The following is a 7,502-nucleotide window of genomic DNA, read 5'->3' on the forward strand; positions in this document are numbered from 1 at the left end:
TGTAATGAGATCTGATGCCCTCTTCTGGTGGGTCTGAGGGCAGCTACGGTGTACTCATATATAATAAATAAATAAGTAGATCAAATTTCAGCTGGGGAGTGGGGACACACACCCCTTTTAATCCTACCACTTGGGAGGGAGTCAAAGTCAGGTTGATCTCTAAGTTCAAGGTCAGATTTATCTGCAGAGCAAATTCTAAGACAGCCAGGACTGTTAACACATAAATAAATAAATAAATAAATAAATAAATAAATAAATAAATAAATAATCAATCAATCAAATTACGGTGGTCAGGAAAGATAACCAGAAATAGAGAATGATTACCAAACAAACCATTGCATTTAAATCCTAATTTTTAAAATCCTAATTAGCTAGATTTTTGTTTTCTCCACCACAAAATTTAATCATGGCTCATACTTTGCATTTATTTGGTGAGAACCCGTAGTGTTTCTTAATACTAGAACAACTATCTGGACTTCTTTGTTTGTTTGTTTGTTTGTTTGTTTTCCCCGGAGCTGGGGACTGAACCCAGGGCCTTGCGCTTGCTAGGCAAGCGCTCTACCACTGAGCTAAATCCCCAACCCCCTATCTGGACTTCTTAATGTCTTTTTTTTTTTTAAAGCAATCTATTTGCTTGTTTATTTGTTTGATTGCTCTGGGAGATTAGGGTCTTGGTGTGTAACTCTGGCTGACCTGGACTGAGTCTAACACATAAAAATCCTCCTGCCTCAGTATCCCAAGTATTCAGGTAACAGGTATGTACCAGTTTTACATTAATCTTTTTAAAGAGCAGTTGTTTTAGCTGGGCATCCCTTAATCTGATAGTGTCTGATTGCTCCTTCATTATTAGACATAGGTACTTACATCATTCCTGGCAGGACTGCCACGTAGATGATGTATATCCCCCCCCTTGCTACACTAGAAAGTTAGGAGTTTGATACTGAGGTCATGTGAATGAAAAGGATCCTCATGGAGAGTTGTATTTGAATGCTTGATCCTCAGTTGGTGACATTGTTTGGGAAGGATTAGGAGGCGTGACCTTCTTGGAGGAGGTGTGTTACTGGGGTTGGACTTTGAAGTTTCAAAAGTCCATGTCATTCCTAGTTAACTCTTTGTCTCTGCTTTGTGCATGGGGATAAGATGTAAGGCCTTAGCTACTGCTCCAGTGCTATCCCTGCCTGCCTATTGCCTTGTTCACCACCCTGAGGGTCATGGAACGCTAACCCTCAGAATCTTACCTTATCTTTGCAAAATAAAAAGCTGTTGTTTGAAGACTGAAGGTCTGTGAAGAGTCAGCAAGATAGTTGTTGAGCAGGTACATATACTTGCCATCAGACTCTACAACCTGAGTTTTATCTATAGAATCCATAGGTGAGAGAAGAGAACTGACTCCTACAAGTTGTCCTCTGACCTCCACATGTGTACCAAGTTAATAAATAATACATAGATGAAAAAAATGTTTAAGGCATTGGCTCTCAACCTTCCTAATGCTGTGACCCTTTACTAAAGTTCCTCATGCTGTGGTGACCCCCAACCATAAAATTATTTCTGTTGCTATTTCATGAGTGTAATGTTGCCACTGTTAATAAATTATAATGTAAATATCTGTGGTTTCCGATGTTCTCTGGTAATCCCTGTGAAGAGGTCCTTCCATCCCCAAAAAGGTCATGACCAACAGATTGAGAACTAGGTGGTGTAGGGTGAAATTCTGTATGGTATATAGAGAAAGATCAATGGTTAAAAGAAATTACTGCTTATTCCAGAGGATTAATGATTATTCCAAAGGACTCAGTTCACTTCCCCAACACCCATATGTCTGCTTACAACTGCTTATAACCCAAGCTCCAGAGAACAGTTGCCCTGTTCTGTTTGTGCAGACACTAGGCACAGGTATACACAAAGGCAAAGTGCTCAAACACAAAAAAATTAAAACACTAAAGAAATCAGTGTAAATATCTGTCCTTAGTAACCTGCCTCTCAGTGGTTTAGATGTATAGCTGTTTCCTATCAGAACCAGTTATCATAATAATAGACATAGCACAGTGATTTTAACTAATTAATGGGTTCAACGTATGTTTTAGTCTTGTTTTTAAACAAGACCCTACTTTGGAACCCAGTCTGGCCAAATCCTCACAGTGTAGCCCCGGTTAATCTCATACACAGGGCAGTCCTCCAAATGTGTCAGCCTTCCAAATGCTGGATTACGAGCAAGAGCTGCCATGTCTGCCTTGGTAACTTTCTTTTTAAAAAGTAGGGAGCTGGAGGGATGGCTCAGTCATTAAGAGGACCAGCTGCACCTCCAGAGGATCCCAGTTTGGTCCCCAGCACCCACATGGCAGTCCGTAACCAACTCTAACTCTAGTTCCAGTGGAACCTCATGGTGTATAGACAGAAGTGCAGGGGTTGGGGACTTAGCTCAGTGGTAGAACGCAAGGCCCTGGGTTCGTTCCTCAGCTCCAGGAAAGAAAAAGACAAAGTGACATAAATGCAGGTGAAAATCCCATACAGAGAAAATAAAAACACATAAATCTCCTGCTGTGAGTGGTGGCACACATCATGAATCCCAGCACCCGGGAGGCAGAGGCAGGTAGACCTCTGTAAGTTCAAGACCAGCATGCTCTACAGAGAGAGTTCCAGGACAGCCAGGGCGCTGTTACACAGAGAAACCCTGTCTCAAAAAACCAAATCAAACCAAATAAAATAAGATAAAATAGACAGGTCTGGTGAGATGCTCCAGCAAGTAAAAGTACCTACTATCACACCTGATAACCCAAGTTCAATCTCTGGGACCCACATGGTAGGAGAACCAACTAGCACATGTGGTCTTCTGACGTCCACAAGTGCACCATAGAACACATGACTACACACGTGCACGCATGCACACCAAACAGATAATTAGTCAGGCCTATATTCAAAAGTGAATCTCCCCTCCCTCTCCCCTTTTATCTATTCACTTGTTCTTGCAGTGCAGACTCGTGGATTTGTTTTCATTGAGCTTCTCTAATAGTGTTATTGAGTCGTTAATGCTTGAAGTGTTTCAGATTTCATAAGCAGGCAGGCTTTTAAGTTAACACCTATACCCTTGTGACCTCTCTCTAGAAATTATAAGCATGTCTTTATCTTCTGACATAGCTATTTAAATCAATATACAATACCAGTGAGCTTTTCGCTCTGTCGTGCCTCTTAGCTATATTTAATTTAGAAAGGCAGCATCTTTTATGTTAAAATCATTATGATAGGTTGCAGAGACACGTCCAGTCTCTGTCATTTCCCACCTTCTGGTATTTATTGTCCAGCTGCGACCTTAGGCTGTCATGTTATTACCTTTATTTCTGATGACACAAAAGTGACACTTCAAAGTTTCATAAATTATATTTTATTTGATATTGCATCTTAAACATGCTTTTGTGATTATTTATTAATTCATTGCCAGAATGGGGATGCATGTGTCATAGCATGCATGTGGAGGTCAGAGGACAACTCGCGGGGGTCAGTGCTTTCTTTCATCCTGTGGATTCTAGGGATAAAACCGAAGTCATCAGGCTTGGAGGCAAGTCTCTCTCTATTGAGTCATCACATAATATTAAAATCTTATATTAACTGTTCTACTATCAAATGTATAGTTGCCCTATGATTGGAATATCACTTTATTATATAGACATACAATAAAATATCTTTACCCCACTCATGAAACCCATGATAAATTTTATTCAAATTAAATAGTGTTACCTAATGATTTCAATTTTTATAATGATTATATAAATATATGTAAAGGTTTCTGGACACTATGCCTATTAATATAAAAACCCTGCACAACGGAGGATATCCCAAAAGCTTTGGCCTGAACATGGGATATGTTCTTCTAGCTGGGCTGCCTTGTCTGTCCTCAGTGGGAAAGAAAATGCCTAGCCTCACAGAGACTTGAAGTTCGAGGGTGTGTGTATGTGGGGGATACCCAGGGGAGCCCCCGCCTTCTCAGAGGAGAGGAAGGGGGGGTGGGACTGAGCAGAATGTGAATAAATAAAAAACTAACTAACCAACCCACCAACCAACTAAATAAACAAACAAACAAATAAATAAATAAATGTCAAGTTATCCATTGAATGGCTCAACTGGAAACTGATAATGTACATATTCTAAACGTTGCATTTGCATAGCTTAGCCAGGCCTAAAGTGCTCACTACTGGGTAAACCATGGACAGATTAGGGTTCCTCAAGCGGGGATTAGAGCAACTGGAACATTGTCATATAACTACAGAGCAGGGATTGGAGGTGAGGATGCAGAATACTGCATCATTTTGGTGTGTGTGGGAGAAAGTTTCAGCATTCCATATACAAACACAGAAACAGCTGAATGCATGAGTAGAGACTGTCAGAAAATGTCAGACTCAGAAAATGTCAGAGAACAAAATGGGCAGCTACTCACATTCCTTTTAAAGCATGTATTGTTTTGTTTGTGATTTTTAACATTATTATTGCTGCTGTGGCATAATTTCATTTAAATTATTTGTGTATACATACACTATTTATGTATTATATGAGTATTTTCAATAAACATAAGACAATGTTCCTTTAGTCATTCTTTTTTTTTTTTTTTTTTTTTGGTTCTTTTTTTTTTTTCGGAGCTGGGGACCGAACCCAGGGCCTTGCGCTTCCTAGGTAAGCGCTCTACCACTGAGCTAAATCCCCAGCCCTCCTTTAGTCATTCTTAGTGTTCTTCATCATTCTTCCCTTCCTGTCCCTCAGTACCACTCTCCTTCTCCCTTCCCAGATAAACTCCGCAGCCCCATTTTTCCATGTTCTCTTTTGTAACACCCTTGTTCTACTCTCCCCATCCCTAGGTCTCATGGTCTCTCTCTACTCTCCCGGTTTTCCCAGTTACTCCTTGTCATACCCACATCTAAAGATTTAAAGCTAAGCTCCACAAATTGGGGAGAGAGCATGCTCAATTTAATTCAAGTCATTTACCTGCAAATTCCGAGCTTCTGTTTTTCTTTACAACTGAATAGAAGTCCACTGTGTACATGTACCACATTTTCATATCTGTGCATCAGCTAAGGACTCTGAGGTTGCCCCCATTTCTTCGCCATTGCAAGCAGAGTGACCAGGAACGAGGTTGAGTGAGTCTCTGTGGAGTAGGAAGCCAAGTCCTTTGCGTACATGCCAAGGAGTGGCATAGCTGGATGATACAGAAGATGAGCTTTTAGCTTTTGGAGAATTCTCTGCACTGGTTTCCATGGTGGCAGTACTAGTTTGCAGTTCCCCCAACAGCTAATGATGGTCCCCCTTTTCCAGCATACCAGCATCCCGGCCAACATGTGTTGTCAGTTCCTCTTTGGGGCTTAGCCCTTCCAACTCAGGTAAGATTGAATTTGTGTTCCCTTAATTTTTCAATTGAGCACTTTTAAAGGTATTTCTAACCGAATTTTGTTTCTTCTTTTGAGCGCTCTGTTCAGCTCTATAGCCCATTAAAAAACAAAAACAAAAATAAACAAACAACAACAACAACAAAACAGGTCATTTGCTTTCTAAACGGTACCCTTCAAGTAATAGGTGTAGGAAGGGACTTTCTGAATAGGGATCCATTTGTTCAGGAAGTAAAGCCAACAACTGACAAGTAGGACCTCAAAAAACTAAAGTTTCTGATAAGCAAAGGACATTGTCAACAAAATGGAAAAGAAATACATGGATTGGGAGAGAATCTTTGCTGGCTAGATATCTAAAGAAAATTATACAGAGACTTCAAAAAAAAAAAAAAAGGGGAAACACACTTTGCATAAAGATCCATTAGGGAAAGGCCGGCTTCTACCTCAGTACATTTATTTATTTTGCATATTACTGTAAGGTCAGAGGCCCACGTTGTAAAATGTACTACCCGCCCCCCTTTCCCAGATGGCTTTATGAAGTTTTCAAAAGCATTTTTACCTTGAGTGCTCTCCGCAATGTATCAGGGGGCCTGCAAATACAAGGGTAGTGTTGTATTCTTATTCTCCTACTGTATGTGATAAGATTGTCTTTCATGCTCCGTTGAGTTAAGTTTCTTTTTGGTTTATCAGGCCGTCTCATGGCTCCTTTCTAATTTCTGTGCACTCTCCCTACAGACTAGTTCCCTGAGATAGAATGCCAGGCAGCAGTCAACAGACAAGAGTGTGTGCAGTCGTCAACTTCCCTTTGCGCTGAAGTAGAAAATTTGCTTTTGTGTTAAAACTGAAGAGAAACATGCAACCCTGTAATACAGTTCCTCATGTCATGGTGATCCACAGCCATAAAACTATTTTCATTGCTACTTCCTTACTATAATTTTGCTACTGTTATGAATCTTAATGTAAATAGTTGATATGCAATCCCTGTGAAAAAGTCATTCTTATGCCCAAAGGAGTTTCGGCCCAAAGGAATGTGAGAAGCACTGCCTTAGACCATCTTGTATCTTAGGGAGCTTCCCTTGAAAATGGAAGGAAGGTTTGATCATTAGGGAATTTGCTACCCATCTCTCAAACAGACATCCTCCTTTAGGGTATGCTTCTCTCCTAGTGTTAGTAACACACAAAATTGAGCATAGTGTCAACATCTGATCCACCACAATGCTTCCTACTAATGACTCATGGGTCTTCCCAAAGATGCTCTTCTGTGTATCTCTTCTACTACACGTCAGTGAACTGTTAGAAGTCACTTCAGGAACATTCTGTCTGTCCAGTTACCTCAGGAACATTCTGTCTGTCTAGGCACATCCGTGGGCTGGTAGTCCTAAGCCCTATAAGAAAGCAAGCCATGGGGGCAAGTCAGCAAGTAGCACTCCTCCTCTTCCATCGGCTCCTGCCTCTAAGTTCCAGCCCCATCTGAGTTCCTGTTCTGACTTCCTGTTCTGACTTCCTTCAATGACTGACTGCAGTGTGGAAGTGTAAACTTCACATATCCTTCCATCCAGAACTTATTTTTTTTAAACAGTCTTTAATCCTAACACTAACTAGGTAACAGTAACTAGGACACTTACCTTTGTCATTGGCTGCATTCATATGTTATATGAACCTCTGGAAAACTCTTCTTTGTAAAGACAACATGGTATTTGAAATATCGTTCAGTCTTTTGGCTGTTTAAGACAGTGTCTTATAAAGCCCAGATTGGTCTTGAACTCTTGATCCCCTTGTCTCCAACTCTCAGATGATGAGATTACTACCAAGTGCTACCATGTTGGGTTGGCTGTCTTGTATAGTCCATTAGACTGCGGTTTTGTTTTTTTTTTTTTTTTATCTTTTTGGTGTTTGGTTGCAGCAGTGGTGGTAATGGTTGTTGTTTTTGAAACAACAGGGTTTTATTATAGCTCAGGCTAACCTGAAGCTCATTATGTAGCCCAGGCTGTTTTCCAACTAATGCTACTCCCTCTGCTTCAGCTTCTTGACAGCTGAGGCTCCCTAAGGCCTGCTCAATAAGGCTAACAAGTGGTGTTAATGCTGCAGAATGTTGGAGTTTTTAAACAGTGCCTTAGTAAAATCTTTTGTATGTAT

Source organism: Rattus norvegicus, chromosome 16 (assembly GCF_036323735.1).
Source record: "Rattus norvegicus strain BN/NHsdMcwi chromosome 16, GRCr8, whole genome shotgun sequence".
Lineage (NCBI taxonomy): Eukaryota > Metazoa > Chordata > Mammalia > Rodentia > Muridae > Rattus > Rattus norvegicus.